The 20,470-nt window shown below is 47.4% G+C and overlaps 1 protein-coding gene across 17 annotated transcripts in view; it reads right to left on the bottom strand.

The window, feature by feature from the left end:
- Window positions 1-19,563, bottom strand: part of LOC110527741 (neuron navigator 1) — a 138,195-nt gene extending 118,632 nt beyond the window's left edge. For all 17 annotated transcript variants that reach the window (XM_090240756.1, XM_036983233.2, XM_090240755.1 and 14 more), the window contains exon 1: window positions 19,186-19,563. The gene's annotated coding sequence lies outside the window, so the exon portion shown is untranslated. The remainder of the gene's footprint in view (window positions 1-19,185) is intronic.
- Between the last annotated feature and the right edge of the window lie 907 nt (window positions 19,564-20,470).

A 20,470-nucleotide genomic window follows, 5' to 3' on the forward strand; every position in this document is an offset into this window, starting at 1 on the left:
TATAAGGTGCAGTGGCAGTGAGATTCAGTTCACGCATATCAAATGTAAACATGTGATCCTCTCTGTGCAGGTAGAGGTAGATGAGACTCTCCCTGGTTGTCCTGAATTATTGCCTCAGAGTTTCCCTTTGAGCAATGCTACAGTTCATAAGGAGTTTATGCATTCAGTAATCCTACTGTCATGTCTTCCTCTTCATCGCCATGCTGGCAAGATCTCTACCGTCTTGGTCAACTGTCAGACTGCGTTATGGACATATAACATGCCCCATCCGGAGGTGTGCCTTGAGAACTAAGCCGTCTCCTCTGAAGTACATAAGAAGATGGATTGGATGTGATAGAACACACCATTCTTGGAGGAATCCACACACCCGTTCCCAAGCTGCTATCACTTCTGCCACAGATATTTCCATATACTACCATGTTATTATATTGAGGGGTAATGTCTAAGACTAGGTTATACATAAACATCCTTCACTTCACCTCACCACCACAAATTCTCTGATTTGTAACCCGAGCTATTCTAGCTGGTCAATGAGAAGTCGATGGATGTGTTTCAAGTGACCCCTATTCCCTATATAGAGCACTACTTTTGACCAGAGCCCTGGTCAACGGTGATGCACTACATAGGGTGCCATTTGGGACACTTCCTATGAGAGTTCCATGAAAAACACCACATGCCAAACAGATTGAAGGTTCCAAGGCAAACACGTGTCCAGACTCTGGGTTTGTCAGGGTGGAAAGACTACCACTGGAGCGTGTCTCTGGACCAGACGGCCCAAACCAGAGTGCACATTGGCCCGGACACACAGGGTGTGGCGGTGAGCATCACTGAGACGTGGCAGTCAGAGAGGCTAATGGAGACCTTTGTCCGTTATACAAATTATACACTTAGTAGCACCTTGTTTGCCTCAAACATTCAGAAACTACATTTTCAGACATACGTAGATGAAGCATACAGTTTAGTTTGCCCTTGAGGGAACATCTTAGAAAGTATACACTGAGAGTACAAAACATGAGGAACACAGGCTCTTTCCATGCCATAGACTGACCAGGTGAAAGCTATGATCCCTTTTTGATGTCACTTGTTAAATCCACTTCAATCAGTGTAGATGAAGGGGAGGAGAAAAGTTAAATAATGATTTTTAAGCCTCGAGACAATTGAGACATGGATTGTGTATGTGTTCCATTCAGAGGGTGAATAAGGCAAGATAAAAGATTTAAGTGACTGTGAGAAGCATTGAAGTCAACAGGGGCAGCATAGCTGTGGAATGCATTCAACGAATTGAGGCTGTTCTGGGGGCAAAAAGGGGTGCAACTCAATATTAGGAAGGTGTTCCTAATGTTTTGTGGATTCAGTTTACGCTTGAAGCAGCATAGCTTGCCTCTGCAATACACTAGATGTTGTGTTACCACAGGTTGCTATTTCAGTCCAGTCCTCCCATAATCACAGTTGACATTGAGATTACTTCAGAAGTTCAGAAGAAGTGCAGTGAGATGTCTGTGCGTGTGTGTGTGTGTGTGTGTGGACGTGTTTAACTATAATAGTAAACAATCCAAAAATTTAACCAATTGGGGACATTTTGTTAGACCCCACAAGGTCAAATGCTATTTGTATGAGGTTTAGGGTTCATGTTAGAATTAGTTTTAGGGTTGGAATTAGGTTTAGGAACTAGGGTTAGTTTTAGGGTTAGCGTTAGGAGCTAGGGTTAAGGTTAGGGTTATGGTACAGGTTAGGTTTAGGGTTGGGGAAAATAAGATTTTGAATGGGACTGAATTGTGTGTCCCCACAAGGTTAGCTGAACAGACTGTGTGCATGGGTGTGGTCTGTTCCACTGGGGATGACATCAACAGCCATTAGTGGTATTCCCTTGCAGCATTCCAGGGCCAGACGCTTCACATCACATGGTATTGAATTATGTGTGTGTAAGGAAAAGGTGAGTCTGAATCATGACAAATGCTCACAACATCCACAGACACGCACACATACACACACCATATGACTACTTATGCTGAACAAAAAATATAAATGCAACATGCAACAATTTCAAAGATTTTACTACGTAACAGTTCATATAAGGAAATCAGTCAAATTAAATAAATTCATTAGTACCTAATCTATGGATTTCACTTGACTGGGATAAAGATATGCATCTGTTGGTCATAGATACCTTAAAAAAAAGGTAGGGGCGTGGCTCAGAAAACCAGTCAGTATCTGGTGTGACCACCATTTGCCTCATGTAGTGCCACACATATCTTTCACATATAATTAATCAAGCTGTTGATTGTGGAATGTTGTCCCACTCCTCTCCAATGGCTGTGTGAAGTTGCTGGATATTGGAATGCGCTGTCGTACACATCAACCCAGAGCATCCCAAACATGCTCAATGGGTGACGTCTGTGAGTATGCAGGCCATGGAAGAACTGGGACATTTTCAGCTTCCATGAATTGTGTAAAGATCCTTGTAACATGTGGCTGTGCATTATCATGCTAAAACATGAGGTGATAGCGGCGGACGAAAGGCACAATAATGGGCCTCAGGATCTTGCCAGTGTATCTCTGTGCATTCAAATTGCCATCGATAAAATGCAAATGTCTTTGTTGTTCGATGCTTATGCCTGCCCATACCACAACCCCACTGCCACCATGGGGCACTCTGTTCACAACTTTGACATCAGCAAACTGCTTGCCCAAACAACACCATACACGTGGTCTGCGGCTGTGAGTCCGGTTGGATGTACTGCCAAATTCTCAAAAATGATGTTGGAGGTGGCTTATGGTAGAGAAATTAACATTCAGTTCTCTGGCAACAGCTCTGGTGGACATTCCTGCAGTCAGCATGCCAATTGTACGCAACCTCAAAACTTGAGACATCTGTGGCATTGTGTTGTGTGTCAAAACTGCATAATTTAGAGTTGCCTTTTATTGTCCCCAGCACAAGGCGCACCTATGTAATGATCATGCTGTTTAATAAGCTTCTTGATATATCAGATATATGTCAGGTGGATGGCGTATCTTGGCAAACGATAAATGCTCACTAACAGGGATGTAAAAAAAAATTGTATCTGTGCATATGGAAAATGTCTGGGATCTTTTATTTCAGCTCATGAAACATTGGGTCAACACTTTACATGTTGCGTTTATATTTTTCTTCTGTGTATTAAGTACATTCTCAGTCCATTTGATATGGATCTGACAAATCCTGCACATAATTAATCTCCCTTCCTCTTCCTGCTGTGTCGAACTGATCCATTTAAATTTGTTACATGATTACATTTGGCTTAGCGTAGCCGAGATTACTATACGCTTGGTTTCCATTTGGAGAGAGGCATTCGCCTGACTAAAAAGAATGACAGAGTTTTACAGCAGATCAGACTTCCCACTCGATGCAAGATTATTAACAGCCAGAGAGTGAGCACATTTGTTTTTGTAACGGCCCAGTTCTGGCGCCCACTGAATATTAGGGTTTAGAAAATGTCAAATCTATATTTCAACCCCTCCCTCAGCCCCTCAATGGGGTTGCCCAATGACAGCCACAACCAGTGATTCAATCTCTGAAAATGAAAACAAAAAGTCAAGCATGACATAATGATACATCCTATACATAAACATGACTGATGTTACTGTATGGATTAGATTACACCCCTACTCTCACGTCTTGACTCCACCCCTAACCTCACGTCTTGACTCCACCCCTAACCTCACATCTTGACTCCAGCCCCTACCATTCACATCTTGACTCCACCCCTAACCTCACGTCTTGACTCCACCCCTAACCTCACGTCTTGACTCCAGCCCCTACCATTCACATCTTGACTCCACTCCTACCCTCACATCTTGACTCCACCCCTAAACCTCACGTCTTGACTCCACCCCTAAACCTCACGTCTTGACTCCACCCCTACCCTCACATCTTGACTCCACCCCTAACCTCACATCTTTACTCCAGCCCTAACCTCACATCTTGACTCCACCCCTAACCTCACATCTTGACTCCACCCTTACTCTTACATCTTGACTCCACCCCTAACCTCACATCTTTACTCCACCCCTACCCTCACATATTGACTCCACCCCTACCCTCACATATTGACTCCACCCCTACCCTCACATATTGACTCCACCCCTACCCTCACATTTTGACTCCACCCCTAACCTCACACCTTTACTCCACCCCTACCCTCACATATTGACTCCACCCCTACCCTCACATATTGACTCCACCCCTACCCTCACATACTGACTCCACCCCTAACCTCACATATTGACTCCACCCCTACCCTCACATTTTGACTCCACCCCTAACCTCACACCTTTACTCCACCCCTACCCTCACATATTGACTCCACCCCTACCCTCACATATTGACTCCACCCCTAACCTCACATCTTGACTCCAGCCCCTACCATTCACATCTTGACTCCACCCCTACCCTCACATCTTGACTCCACCCCTAACCTCACGTCTTGACTCCACCCCTAAACCTCACGTCTTGACTCCACCCCTACCCTCACATCTTGACTCCACCCCTATCCTCACATCTTTACTCCAGCCCTAACCTCACATCTTGACTCCAGCCCTAACCTCACATCTTGACTCCACCCTTACTCTTACATCTTGACTCCACCCCTAACCTCACGTCTTGACTCCACCCCTAACCTCACGTCTTGACTCCAGCCCCTACCATTCACATCTTGACTCCACCCCTACCCTCACATATTGACTCCACCCCTACCCTCACATTTTGACTCCACCCCTAACCTCACACCTTTACTCCACCCCTACCCTCACATATTGACTCCACCCCTACCCTCACATATTGACTCCACCCCTACCCTCACATACTGACTCCACCCCTAACCTCACATATTGACTCCACCCCTACCCTCACATATTGACTCCACCCCTACCCTCACATCTTGAATTTGTTGGATGTTGTCAGTAACCAGGTTTCCATCCAACCTTTTTATGCGAGTAAAGTACAGGCCTGATGGAAACAGCAAATTTGTCTGTAAACTTTCCAAATGTCGACAAAATACGCTAGACAAGGTGGTATCTCTTTGTGTAAGTAAAATGTATTAGAGTCACGCGATGATATGTTCTAGTCAACACTACGACTCTGGAAAGCATGCAGTTTATTAGGCTACATATGAAATAAGTTATGAAGAATTTCACAGGGTGGTGAAAATGCATGGTGATGAGATTGATGCTCCTTTCAATTAAATATCAAGGGTCTTGATGATCGACATGATGATCGATGCTGACATGATGATCGATGCTTTGCCGCAGTTTGACAAATATAAATAATCTCTCTCTTATCTATAACAATCTCATCATGTAGGTGGCCTACTTACACTTTATCTGCGAGCTGTTGTCTAAAGCACTCGTGCCAAAACCATAGTGTGCTCATTCGTTAGATAATGCAACATTTGTTGTGACAAAACAATCAACAGATTTGAAAACATGATGAAAACCCATTTAACTTGTTGCGTTTTTATGGGGTCCATGTTTTTAACTGCAAAAGTTATTTTAATGTGCACTAAGTCATCACGCAGAGCCTTTAAGTACATTTATGGAAACACACATCTACTGGGAAAATGTGCATATTGTTTTATTTTAGCATGAAAATCTGTGGCCAATGTTGCTTGTCTAATAACAAGATATTAACCAAACAACAACACATGTGTATATTCCAAGGCTACCCTTAAGACTCCCTGTAGCCAGCGCAACAACAGGCACCTAAAATGGAATCAGACTTTCTCCAGGGGAATTAGTTCTGCTCGGCCATGTCCTCAGCTCTTTGTCTGTCTACAGCTGAACTCATGATGGCCATATGACAACCCACTGGTGACCCCAGGCATTGTCTGAGGTCTGTATGAGAGTGCGAAAGATGCTGTCTGCGTGCGTGCATGCATGCATGCGTGCGTGCGTGTGTGTGTGTGTGCGTGTGTGTGTGTGTGTGTATTTTAGATTAGTCCTCAAGTCTGTAGTCCAAGAAAGATTTCATACACATAATGACTTACAACAGAACCCTAAAGTGAATCCAGGGCTGAAAGAGAACAGAGCATCATTTCTGTAATGGAGTAGATTTGGCTTAATCCTCCTCCCCATTCTTCATGTCCAAATTGAAATAATATGTGTTCTCCTGAGTTCTAAAATACATGTGGAATCATAGCTCTATTCTGCTTACTATCAGCAGTTTGCATCCTCCCTCTTTTTTTCTTCATGGCCTAATTCATCATGCTGTATTCATAACAGGTCTCACAGGGAGGGAAGCATTTTAAAGTTGATACTAAAATTGAAAGTTATACATTTTCCTAGTCAGGCCAAATAGAGCTGACTCACTGGGCACACTGGTATGATGATATCGCCCCCTATTGGCCAACCCACATTTTTCAATTTTTGTCAGACAGTCTGTCTGTCTGTCTGTCTGTCTGTCTGCCTGCCTGCCTGCCTGCCTGCCTGCCTGCCTGCCTGCCTGCCTGCCTGCCTGCCTGCCTGCCTGCCTGCCTGCCTGCCTGCCTGCCTGCCTGCGATGGAGCAGTGACTGATGAGGAACCATAGTGATATCATGGGCTGGATAAAAGCAGTCTACCGTCTTCCCTGGATAATAATTGCCTCCTAAAATAATAGAAAAATAATAATGTTATTGTTCTATCTATAATAAAGCTGTGCTTGAGAGTAGTCTTTGCCTAGACATGGATTATAACCTTTCATTCTTGTTATTTTTGAAAGCCACAACTTCAGGACAACACCTTTCTAGGCTAGAATATTTGAGAAATAAGCTACTGGAAAGAAGTATAGGGCGCTGAACCAACGTGAGTCAAGGTGCAACCTAAAAATCTGTAAGCATCATTGGAAAAGAAAAGGCGCAACGCTCGCTCACCATTAAAAACGACTGTTTTTATTATGCAAGTTTAAAAGATTGACGTTTCAGCCTTCAAAGCTATTGTTCATAGCTTGAACTCGTTTTTTTAAGCTGTTATTTTAGGCCAGCCTTGAGGAATGAGGATAGCTTATTAACCATTACCCGCATGGATAATTTCTTTCTTAATAAGCTTAAAATGTATTCAACTTCTATTTTTCTATAGGCTACTGATATTGTTTGTTCTCTCTCGTTATTAATCCCCTGGCTACCGTACATTTTTAGGTTATTCAAATAACTTTTTGAGATGGAACTCCGTTACATTCATGGTTTTTGATCGGGAGAAAGCCATGCATAAAACGATGAGCCATAGCCTTCACATTCACATAGCATATCAAATGGAGAGAGAAGGGAATATAGGCTGTCTTTTTAAAAACAACTAAACACAAGATAGTTAAGGAGTGTCTGTTTTTTTATTTTTTAAATGATAGGTTTAGCCTGAAGTCCGAGAGAGAGAGAGAGACTCCTTTCTTTACTGCAGGGTGCCAGTCAAGTTCAAATAGGCTAAACCATCATCTGTCACATCACGATGTCGTCCCCATCGAAGATGGCTGTCAATTATCGTTGATTGAATATGCTATGGTAATATCGCTCAAGCCTATATTGACACATACTTTAGGTCTAGGTTTAGGATGTTGTGTCATGTCCATGCCTCCAAGGCAGTGGTATTTTGCTAAGCTCTACATAATAGCAACATCCGCTGCTTTTCAAAGCCTCACAAACTCAGAGAAGACCTTATGCAGTAATATCAGAAATATCAGACAAAACAACACCTTAAACTTACCTCCACTTTAGCACCTGAAATATTGGTTCTGAACTAATCTGTCAGTCAGGTGCAGGGTAGCTGTGACCCTTAGAGGTGCAGACAGCTGACAACACACTGACGTGAGAGACACTCTTCAGGTGTGCCTCACCAATGCCTCTCTCTTCATCATCCCAACAGCTAATGGACGCACCAGCCTCTAATGATCTAACACTGCACTTCAATCCAGTGTGTCCTCACTAACGACCCCGTTACTCCAATACGGGTCATCTGAAAACACTGCAGTCACCTCCACCCAGTGGTACAGCAGTCAGGAACGTATTCGTTTTGCTCTCTGTCCAATGTCTGGATCTACGAGGATGTCCGTCTTCTGCCTGCGTAAACAATGCTCCGTCCCGACAATTTCCCTGCTGCAGTTTGTACCTACAGTACACTCTGCAGCAAAGCTTCCCTACTCTCTGCAAATGGACCCGCTGGCCCCGGTCCAGCTTTTAACAATCTACTCTCTAATACACAGTACATTAGCCTACAGCAAAGGAATGCAAAGTTTTACCTGCTAGGGAAAGATGCTCTTAGATGTGGTCTGTGTCCATTTTCACCTGTGACTGAAAGCCCTGTCAGCCACAGAGGCACTTACTCCTCTGTGAGTCCGGAGTCACTGAAAGAGCCGGCAGAGCGGAGAGAACGGAGGCAGGGCTGATTCTCATTGTCGCTGTATGTTTGTATTTTGCTGCCCGCCAGGCACACACTCATCATCACGGCCCTCACTTTGAATTTGGGCCAAATGGGGTGACTATGAGGCGTCAGCGCAAGGAGTCATTTTCAGAGGCAGTGATATAGTGCCAACAAAGGCGTACTGTACCACACCATGTCATATTCAGCACTGGAGGGAGGGGGGATCTACATGCCACATGGTGTCTTAGAGGGGAATGTTTAAGAGTGGATCACGGAATCATGGAAAAATGCTGAATCATGGGTGGGAAAAAAAACACATTACAGAACAGGTTTTGTCACACACAAAAAGTAGGATGTTATGGTTAGCATATACTTAACTCAGTATCATAGGTGGCATTGTGAGCAATCACAGAACAGACATACAGTATTGTGGCGAAGGTGATCAGAAAGTGGGCCAGATAGTTAAATGGCTAAAGGCCAAATCTTTATCAGAGAGAACAAGCATTGTCTACATAAAAATCGACTGCTTTGTGGGTTGACTAACTTCGAAGGAGGATAAATGACAGCGTTAGAGATGCTGCGGTAATTACTGGGCTCCTCTTCCTCTTCTGCTTTGGAGGAGAAGTGAGTCAGGACAAGAGCAGTGATTAGAGTCAAAGCTATAAGGGGGAGTACTCACGCTGGGAGACAATGCTTCAACATCAAAATGGAGGACAAGTGAGAAAGTATAGCCACGACTCTTCTTGCTTTTACATGATAGCCAACCTACTGTATTTCACCCATGTATATGAACAAGCATCCACGCACACACGCACACCCCAACGCACACTAACACACACACACACACACACACACACACACAGGCAGGCACATTCACACCTCCAATCTTGTACGGCTAACGAGTTGCCTTGATCAAATCGACTTGGGTTTACAGGCACAGCACAGGAAGGAAACAGACTTGGTAGGCTACCAAACTCAGAATAAATGACACTCATCAAAAGCACCTACTGAGCTGAGACACAGAAAGGTGTTCTATCACTGTCACACCTTCACCTGCTGACACTAGCCGTAAAACGACCTTTAGTATTCAAAACAACTAACTCAAACAGTCACCTTGTAAGAAATGAAAGACAATGGTCTCAATATACTGGAAGTAGTGTCATTACTGTCTTCCACAGCAAGGTTAAAAGTAAAAGACTGTGTCATACTTTGACGCTAACTCCTATTATGTCATGCTGTATGCCTTGTATGCCTTGTGTCTATATCAAAGTAAGAGTCCTGTCATCTTATCTGGATTGACAAAGGCCCCCCTTAACCAATGGATTTCTAGTCCTTTTAACCTTCGAGAGAGAGAAAGAGGGTGTGTCTCAAGAGGCGGTGATGTTCAAAAGGCAGCTTTTGTCCTCTCACAGAGCAGAAGGGGCCCTCTGCTGGTCTGAGAGTGAAACTGCTTCTCTCCACACCCGCCACACCACTGTCACGTTCTGACCTCTATTTCTGTTGTTTTGTATTTATTTAGTATGGTCAGGGCGTGAGTTGGGTGGGCAGTCTATGTTTGTTTTTCTGTGTTTTGGGGCATTTCTATGTTTTCGGCCTAGTATGGTTCTCAATCAGAGGCAGGTGTCATTAGTTGTCTCTGATTGAGAACCATACTTAGGTAGCCTGGGTTTCACTGTGTGTTTGTGGGTGATTGTTCCTGTCACTGTGTTTGTCGTCACAGGATAGGACTGTTTTGCGTTCTCACATTTCTTGTTTTCGTTAGTTTGTTCATGTGTAGTGATTTATTAAAATATGAATAACCACCACGCTGCGCTTTGGTCCGCTTCTCCTCCTCCTACAGACTAACGCCCTTACAGAACCCCGCACCTATCAAATTGATGGAGTCAGCAACAGCAGCAGCAGGAGAAGCGACTGGTGCAGCAGGAGCAACAGCAGCAGCAGCAAAAGCAGCAGCAGGAGGAGCAACAGCAGCAGCAGCAAAATCAGCAGTGGGAGAGGCTGCACTACTTGGAGAGATGGACTTGGGAGGAGATTCTAGACGGGAAAGGACCCTGGGCAGAGCCAGGAGAATATTGCCGCCCCAAGGCCGAGCTGGAGGGAGCAAAAGCAGAGAGGCGGCATTATGAGGAACTAGCACGGCAGAGCGGATGGAAGCCCGAGAGTCACCCCCAAAAATTTCTTGGGGGGGGGCACAGGGGGAGTGTGGCAGAGTCAGGAGTCAGACCTGAGCCAACTCCCCCCGTTTATCGTGAGGAGCCAAGGAGGAGCTCAGAACCAGAGCTGGTGTTGGAGGTGAGCGAAGCAGAGACTGTGAAGGAGTTAATGGGGAAATTGGAGGAGAGTGATATGAGGGACTTGCTGGTTTGGTGCATGAGGCACGACATTCGCCCGACGGAGCGTGTCAGGGATTTAATGGCACCGGGGTCAGCTCTCCATACTCATCCTGAGGTGCGTGCGAGGGGTCTGGTGAAGACTGTGCCAGCCTCACGCACCAGGCCTCCTGTGCATCTCCCTAGCCTTGCACGTCCTGTGCCATCTCAGCACTACAGTGCTCCTAGCAGTGCTAACTGTGGCGGGCGTGGTGCTGGTCAGGCACCGTGTTATGCAGTTGTGCGCACGGTGTCCCCAGTACGCGTGCTTAGCCCGGTGCGCTACATCCCAGCTCCCCACATCTGCCGGGCTAGGGTGAAGATCCAGCCAGGGCGGTTGGTGCCAGCCCTGCTCTCAAGATCTCCAGTACGCCTTCACGGTCCGGTCTATCCGTCACCACCTCCACGCACCAGCCCTCCGGTGGCAGCCCCCCGTACCAGGCTGTCTCTCCGGCCCATCCTTACAGGGGCTTCCTCCTGTCCAGCGCTGCCGGAGTCTCTCGCCTGTCCGGCGCCCCTGCCGGAGTCTCCCGCCTGTCCGGCGCCTCTGCTGGAGCCTCCCGCCTGTCCGGCGCCTCTGCCGGAGCCTCCCGCCTGTCCGGCGCCTCTGCCGGAGCCTCCCGCCTGTCCGGCGCCGCTGCCGGAGCCTCCCGCCTGTCCGGCGCCTCTGCCGGAGCCTCCCGCCTGTCCGGCGCCTCTGCCGGAGCCTCCCGCCTGTCCGGCGCCGCTGCCGGAGCCTCCCGCCTGTCCGGCGCCGCTGCCGGAGTCTCCCGCCTCTCCGGCGCTACCAGGGCCTTCCTCTTCTCCAGCATTGCCGGAGCTTCCCGCCTGTCCGGCGCCTCTGCCGGAGCCTCCCGCCTGTCCGGCGCCGCTGCCGGAGCCTCCCGCCTGTCCGGCGCCTCTGCCGGAGCCTCCCGCCTGTCCGGCGCCTCTGCCGGAGCCTCCCGCCTGTCCGGCGCCGCTGCCGGAGCCTCCCGCCTGTCCGGCGCTGCTGCCGGAGTCTCCCGCCTCTCCGGCGCTACCAGGGCCTTCCTCTTCTCCAGCATTGCCGGAGCTTCCCGTCTGCCCAGCGCCGCCAACGCCGCCCGTCTGCCCAGCGCCGCCAGTGCCGCCCGTCTGCCCAGCGCCGCCAGTGCCGCCCGTCTGCCAGGAGCCGCCAGTGCCGCCCGTCAGCCAGGGGCCGCCAGTGCCGCCCGTCAGCCAGGGGCCGCCAGTGCCGCCAGTCAGCCAGGGGCCGCCAGTGCCGCCAGTCAGCCAGGGGCCGCCAGTGCCGCCAGTCAGCCAGGGGCCGCCAGTGCCGCCAGTCAGCCAGGGGCCGCCAGTGCCGCCAGTCAGCCAGGGGCCGCCAGTGCCGCCAGTCAGCCAGGGGCCGCCAGTGCCGCCAGTCAGCCAGGGGCCGCCAGTCAGCCAGGGGCCGCCAGTGGGCCAGGGGCCGCCAGTGCCGCCAGTAAGCCAGGGGCCGCCAGTGCCGTCAGTCAGCCAGGGGCCGCCCGAGCAGCTGCCCCTCTGTCCAGAGCAGCTGTCGCCCCTCTGTCCCGAGCTGCTGCCGCCCCTCTGTCCCGAGCAGCTGTCCCTCTGTCCCGAGCAGCTGCCCCTCTGTCCCGAGCAGCTGCCCCTCTGTCCCGAGCAGCTGTCCCTCTGTCCCGAGCAGCTGTCCCTCTGTCCCGAGCAGCTGTCCCTCTGTCCCGAGCAGCTGCCCCTCTGTCCCGAGCAGCTGCCGCCCCTCTGTCCCGAGCTGCTATCGCCCCTCTGTCCCGAGCTGCTATCGCCCCTCTGTCCCGAGCAGCTGTCCCTCTGTCCCGAGCAGCTGCTTCACCTCTGTCCCGAGCTGCCCCTCTGTCCCGAGCAGCCCCTCTGTCCAGTGGGGTCATTGAGAGGGGTGGTCATGGTGAGTAAGCCAGGGAGGCGGACAATAAGGCGGACTAAGACAATGGTGAAGTGGGGTCCGCGTCCCGCGCCAGAGCCGCCACCGCGGACAGACGCCCACCCAGACCCTCCCCTATAGGTCAAGGTTTTGCGGCCGGAGTCCGCACCTTTGGGGGGGGGTACTGTCACGTTCTGACCTCTATTTCTGTTGTTTTGTATTTATTTAGTATGGTCAGGGCGTGAGTTGGGTGGGCAGTCTATGTTTGTTTTTCTGTGTTTTGGGGCATTTCTATGTTTTCGGCCTAGTATGGTTCTCAATCAGAGGCAGGTGTCATTAGTTGTCTCTGATTGAGAACCATACTTAGGTAGCCTGGGTTTCACTGTGTGTTTGTGGGTGATTGTTCCTGTCACTGTGTTTGTCGTCACAGGATAGGACTGTTTTGCGTTCTCACATTTCTTGTTTTCGTTAGTTTGTTCATGTGTAGTGATTTATTAAAATATGAATAACCACCACGCTGCGCTTTGGTCCGCTTCTCCTCCTCCTACAGACGAACGCCCTTACAACCACACTGCAGCAAAAACAGCCATCATCATATCCTCTATTCCAGGTATTCCCAAACTGAGGTGTGCGTTTCACTGCCAAAAAATAAAATGAAACCCTCTAGTGTTCAGCAAAATAACAACATAACTAGGCAAGTCAGTTCAGAACAAATTATTATTTACAATGACGGCCTACCCCCGGCCAACTTGTGCGCCGCCCTATGGGACTCCCAATCAAAGCCAGCCGTGATGCAGCCTGGATTCGAACCAGGGACTGCAGTGACGCCTCATGCACAGAGATGCAGTGCCTAGACGGCTGCGTCACTTGGGAGCCCAAATGCCGGTAGCCTCGTCAGATAATTAACATCCAATCACATTAACCGTTACTCTCTCACGGGAAACCTTCACTCTTGAGCAGATATTTAGAAACGAAACATGATCACTTGAAAAATAAGCCACGGGAGTTTTTAGAGAGAGAATAAAGATGATTTTCGGGTACAAGACGTGTACAAAGGAAAATATACCATTAATAAAAGGGGGCTAGAAGTGTCTTATATGGTGAGCTACCGAGTGGCTAGGACAGGCAAGCCCCATACGATTGTGAAGGACTTAATTGTTCCTGCTGCTGTTGATATGGCTGGGACAATGCTGGGGAGAAAAGGCCCCAAAAAAACTATACAGACAATGCCTTCATCAAACAACACTGTTACACAATGCATCAGTGGCAGGAGATTGTTTTAAACAATTACTACTTTGCATACAAGCCAGTGAATTCTATACAGTTGGATGAGTCAACAGACGTGGCAGGCCTGGCACAGCTCCTGGTATATGTCCGTTACGTTTATGGGGGGGTCAATTAAGGAATACATCCTCTTCTGGAAACCAGAATAACATGAGAGGATTGACAGGAAGACATAGTGGAGTGGTATATCTCGTGGTGTACTCTCGTGTATTTTCTGCATTATGCAATGATATGGGCAGCGACCATGTAACGCTTTTACAACATACAGAAGTGCGCTGGTTATCAAAGTATTGACACATTTTTCTTCAGAAAAGTTGGAGCTCTTTTCTGTCTGCATTAACAAGGACAACACATAGGCCTTTCCGTCATTGTATGATTTTGTGTGTGCAAATGAACTCAAGCTTATGGACAATGTCAAATGTGATATAGCGAAGCACCTGAGCAAGCTGCGTGCGCAATTACGCAGGTACTTTCCCGAAACAGACAACAAAAACAACTTGATTCGTTATCCCTTTCATGCCCTGCCTCCACTTACCAATATCTAAACCAGAGAGCCTCATTGAAAATTGCAACAAGCAGTTCTGTGAAAATGTAACTTAATCAGAAGCCACTGCCAGATTTCTGGAAAGTGTTGTGCTCAGAGTTTCTTGCCTTGGCAAATCGCGCTGTTAAGACACTGATGCCATTTGCAACCACATACCTATGTGAGAGTGGATTCTCAGCCCTCACTAGCATGAAAACTAGATACAGGCACAGACTGTGTGTGGAAAATGATTTAAGACAGACTCTCTCCAATACAACCCAACATTGCAGAGTTATGTGCTTCCTTTCAAGCACACCCTTCTCCTTAACCTGTGGTAATTTATTCACACTTTTTGATGAACAAATAAGGTTTTATATTTAAGATGGCTAAATAAAGAGCAAAATGTATTATTATTATATTAGTATTTGTGCCCTGGTCCTATAAGAGCTCTTTATCACTTTCCATGAGCCGGGTTGTGACAAAAACTCATTCTTATGTTTAATAAATGTATCGTATAGTGTGTGAGTGGCAGGCTTACAATGATGGCAAAAAAACAACATTTGAGAGTGCGCTGACCCTGGTGCTAGAGGGGTATGAGACTACAAAAAGTTTGGGAACCACTGCTCTATTCGGCTGAGGTGTATTCAGTAGGAACTAAACGGAAGGAAATGGGTCGAAACTGGGAGAGACTACCTAAATGTGTCCAATTAGAAACGGTTGTTTTTATTGTGAAACCTTTTCCTTTGTAAATGTTTTGCTACGTATGCACTAATGAATAACCCGCTGACTACACAAAGTTGAGCTATGACGCAATAGAGTTGCTGGACAATAGACGGGTTGATTGCTTAGCAACGAAACCCACGTGTAAGCAGCTATGCAGCAAAACAGACAGGGTTGGCTTAGACTTTTGAGAACATGTCAACTATATTTAGTCTCTGATCTGATCTGTTTCACCTGTCTTTGTGCTTGTCTCCATCCCCCTTCAGGTGTCGCCAATCTTCCCCAGCCTGCCCTGGACCTGAGCCTGACTGCCGTTCTGGACGTTTTGCAACCTATCTGGTTTACTGACCTCTGCCTGTCCTTTTGCCTGTCCCTGTACTAGTAATAAACTTTTGTTACCTTAATACTGTCTGCATCTGGGACTTCCCTGAAACATGATAGTACGAACTGGCCATGACTGACCCAGCAGACTCGGACCAGCTCCGCAACGCCATCTCCTCCCAAGGAGCCACCATCGGAAGGTACGAGGAGTTTCTTTGTGTTCTTATGGACGGTTTGGCCGAACGCCATGACCAAGTGTTGAACACATTGCTGCAGCAATTCTGTGGGTTGTCTGTTAGGCAGCCTACCATGAGGGTAACCTCCCAGCCCCTCAGTAACCGGGTTGTTAGCAGCGCTGCCTCCCCAGTCACCCCGGTTTCCAGGGAACCCAGCTTACCTCCCTCAGAAAGCTTCGATGGAGAGTCTGGCACCTGTCGGGCGCTGATGTCCGGGAGGGCCAGCTTCTGCAAGACTACCGCAGTGTGGCAGACTATGCAGTGGATTTCCACGCATTAGCAGCTGAGAGTGCCTGGAACCCGGAAGTGCTGTTCGACATGTTCCTGCACGGAGTATTGGAGGAAGTAAAGGATGAGCTTGCAGCCCTGAAACTAACAATGTAACTCGACTTGCTCATCACCTTGACCGTTCGGATCAATGGGCGACTACGGGAATGAAGGAAGGAGAGGAGATTCGATTTCACTCATCCGTCCAAGGGTTCCACCTCTCCTCCGAGGCATCCCGGAAGTCCCTGACGGCTCCATTGCCAAGAGAACCCAAGGCTACCCGAGTTCCCTCGAGAGTCTCCGGAGACTGCCAATTCACCTTTTTCCAGGCTGTCTCCAGGTGAATGGCTATACAGGTTTCACACTAATAGTTGCCTGTATTGCAGGACTACTGGTCATTTCGTCTCGACCTGTCCACTTAATGATCAGGCTCACCGATAGGAGCGAGTACTCTGGTGGGCCATACAGAGAACTTTTCCTCTCCCCTTGCTCGCATCCCTTTTCATGCTATTTTGCTGGGGTGGAATCAGTCAAAAACTCTCTGGGTACTCATTGACTCTGGGGCCGATGAGAGCTTTATGGACGCTATCCTGGCTACCAAGCTGGACATCCCCACTCAGCCCCTCTCCATTCCCATGGACGTTAGAGCGCTGTACGGGTGCTCTTTAGGCCGGGTGACCCACAATACCACCCCCATCAACCTACGTGTTTCAGGGAACCACAGCGAGACGATCCAATTTCTACTCATGAAGTCTCCTCGAGTTCCTGTGGTATTGGGATTCTCCCGGCTCCAGCGACACAATCCTCTCATTGTCTGCTGGTGCCATCATGGGCTGGAGCCTGTTCTGCCATGTCCATTGCCTGAAGTCAGTGCAGCCTGCCCCGGGACGTCTTCCTGGGTGCTTGGAAGTTGCCCCGGACGTCTCTGCCATTACCGTGACCTCTGGGAGGTGTTCAGTCAGGCCCAGGCCACTTCACTTTCGCCGCACCGACCATATGACTGCAGGATTGTCATTCTCCCAGGCACCACTCCGCCCCGGGGACAACTGTACTCTCTGTTGGGTACGGACGCCAAGGCTATGGAGACCTACATTTGAGGACTCCCTAGCTGTAGAGTTCATCTGTCCTTCTGCCTCCCCACCGGCACAGGGTTCTTCTTTGTGGAGAGGAAGGACAAAACCCTGCGCCCGTGCATAGACTACTGGGGTCTCAATGACATCACGGTGAAGATCCGCTACCCCTCATCTCCTCAACCTTCGAGCCGCTCCAGGGGGCCACCGTGTTCTCCAAGCTGGACCTATGGAATGCCTACCAGCTGGTGCGGATTCGGGAAGGGGACGAGTGGAAGACTGCCTTCAACATGGCCAGTGGTCATGCCATTTGGCCTTACCAACTGTGTTCCAAGCTCTGGTTAATGATGTTCTCCGCGACATGTTGAACCGGTTCGTCTTCGTCTACCTTGATGACATCCTCATCAACTCCCGCTCTGCCCAGGAATACGTGCTCCATGTCTGGCAGGTTCTCCAACACCTCCTGGAGAACCAGCTTTTTGTAAAAGCAGAGAAGTGTGAATTCCATCGAATTCCACCATCCCCTTTCTGGGTTACAGCATCGCTGCAGGGAGTGTACAGATGGATCCCGGAAATGCAAAGTGGTGGTGGATTGGCCCCAGCCTACGTCCAGGGTGCAGCTGCAACATTTCCTGGGATTCGTCAACTTTTATCCCCGCTTTATTTGGGGTTACAGCACCCTGTCTGCACTCACCTCTCCCAAGATTCTGTTCACAGGGTGATGTAACCACAGATGTATTTTCTTTTCTTTTCTGTATTGACTGTACATCTGTTTATGTGTAACTCTGTTGTTGTTTTTAGTCGCACTGCTTTGCTTTATCTTGGCCAGGTCGTAGTTGTAAATGAGAACTTGTTCTCAACTGGCTTACCTGTTTAAATAAAGGTGAAATAAAAAATAAACACATTTAAACAATGAGCTCTTGATGTCCCTCAAATACATCGTTACAGTTGTTGGTTAGCTAGCTATTTGCCATATTAGCATAGACGTGACATCAGCCAAAACATCTTAAAACAAGACATTGTATCAAGAATAAGATAAAACTAGCTGAGACGAGCCACCTATGATTCTCCACATGGCAGGTTCTTGTCATTGTTGCTAGCTATCTGGCCATCTAGAATCACAACAACACACAACCTTCTGCCCCACTGAATGATTCGCATCGTTTAAGTGACGTTGTCAGCTAACCCGACTATTGAATGAGAGAGGGTCCTCCATGCAGCACTATACAAGTCTGTCAACGACCGCTTCTGAAATCAACTAAATGATCTAATTTCCCCACAGAAATGAATCTAACAGTGTTATTATTGGCTCCGCAGATTGAGGACAATTGCATGCATTGATGGAAATGTATCCTAAAATGGATTTCCTTATTTAGACCAATTATCTCTTCATGACATTATCATTACAAATAGCCTATGTGAGCACGTAGTTAAGTCATACATTTTTTTTTTTTAAAGAACACGTTCATTTGTTATTTTAAACACCTAACATTGAAAGACAACTTTGGACATGCAGAATTGAAACCTTAGTTGAAGCAGACCATATGTTCCCGAGGGAACAAAAGCCGTCTTGTTTAAAAGTACGGTATGTGTTGGGAGGAAGGGTCAGCTGATTGCCGAGATGTCCTAACAGAGGAAGACTATAACCTTCTGACTAAACAGCCCGCATGCACATGATCATCACATCCTGCACTGGAGTCATTATCAGTGATCATAAAATAATGGCAGATAGGCCTATATCAATGCTCTTAATGTTTTGAGTTTAAGATGTTAAAATATCTATGAGAGTGGAATGCATATTTAATTCCATGTTAGATTATTATTAGATTATTAACACATGACAGTAATAGCTATCTTTGGACTGCATGCATTAATAAACTACAGATCATTTAAATAGTCTCTATACAATTTTGAAACCACCTAAGATGGCAAATAACCCATACCAAAACTTGTCCAACTAACACCTTGTTCAACTAACGTCAATCGCTACAATGAAGCAAATATCAAATCAAAACTACATTGAAAAAACAATCATGGTCACTGCAATCCAGTGCCAAGCACATTGTCTTGAAGCTAACCTCCCTGAGCTCTAAGCTAGCTCTGCCTTCCGTACATGAGAGGTTATCTTGGCAAAGCTGCTTTACAAAATAATGCCAGAGGGAGACACTCACCAGAAAGAAGACTCCTGGTTACCAGTCAAGATCTTCTGGGCTCCATGTAATTAGACTGGACTTGAGCAGATCGGCACTCCCACTCAGGTCTCTCTCATCTGTCCTCAATAGGGTTTTCCTGGATACATAAAGGTTTAAACATGTTTTTTTTTTAATCAAAAATAATCCAATGAGTAATCACAACTCTTCCTCTTCACAATGTAACAATGGACCTAAGAGTATGAAGTTCCTTTTCCACTGGCTTCCTCTCTCACACACACACACACAAAGCTCAAACCTACCCCCCACCCCACATGCACACACACACACACACAATCACAAGTAGCCTACACACTACAAGCCGGAGCGGATGTCCACAGGACAAACAGACAGTGGGCTAGTGTTGGTCCAGGGTCCTAGCTATTTATAGGCTTCTTCAGTATAGCATGTCTCTTCCTATGAGAGTGAGGAGGCTGGAGGAGGCAGACAGACCAAGCACCACTCAGGGACTCTCTACAGCCTGATGTTCCCACTTCCTTGTATAAGCCTGCCTCTACTCCCCACCAGTTTCACCTTTTCTCAGCCTCTTCGATAGTAGGAAAATTATCAGTATAGTATCTTGGTTTACCTTACGGGAAGTACTGAGTGAGATCCATAAACAGTATAGGTATGACTAAGCAGAAATACAAGGGGCGTTAGAATGAGACATGGCTACTTAGCACATAGTCATGTGTCATTGCCATTGATTATAGTGTATATTATGGTTATTGGATACAGTGATGTATGTGCAAAGCTTTATGTGTTTTTTGTAAGAACTGCAACCTAAAGTACAAGATTCAAGAAGGAGGAGGCTGGCTACTGAGAGACAATAAATCATAGATAATCATCAAATCAAATTGTATTAGTCACAATTAGTTATTAAAGTGGCCAATGATTTGAGTCTGTATGTACTGTAGGCATGGTCCATACTGTAGCATACTGTAGCAATTTATGTGATTAGAGCACAGTCTGTTGGTAAGAAAGTAGCATTGCAAATTCTCCCGGTTCTGAATAGTTTAATGTGTATTTATTTTATTTCATTAGCTCACTGGTGTTTTCTCAGCCCCTTACCATTCATTTCCAACCCCATTTCCTGTTGTAAGGTTGTATTTTTTCAACCTAGTTCAGGGGTGTCAAATTCATTTTGCCCCAGGGACCGCATGCTGTTTTCAACGATGTCCGGAGAACCGCACTAAAAATGTGTTCTATTTCCTCGCTGTCAACATATGCAAAAAATAGTCCTCTATCCATCGTTTTGGGAATTTTC

Source organism: Oncorhynchus mykiss, chromosome 7 (genome assembly GCF_057628025.1).
Source record: "Oncorhynchus mykiss isolate SJ-2025 chromosome 7, ASM5762802v1, whole genome shotgun sequence".
Lineage (NCBI taxonomy): Eukaryota > Metazoa > Chordata > Actinopteri > Salmoniformes > Salmonidae > Oncorhynchus > Oncorhynchus mykiss.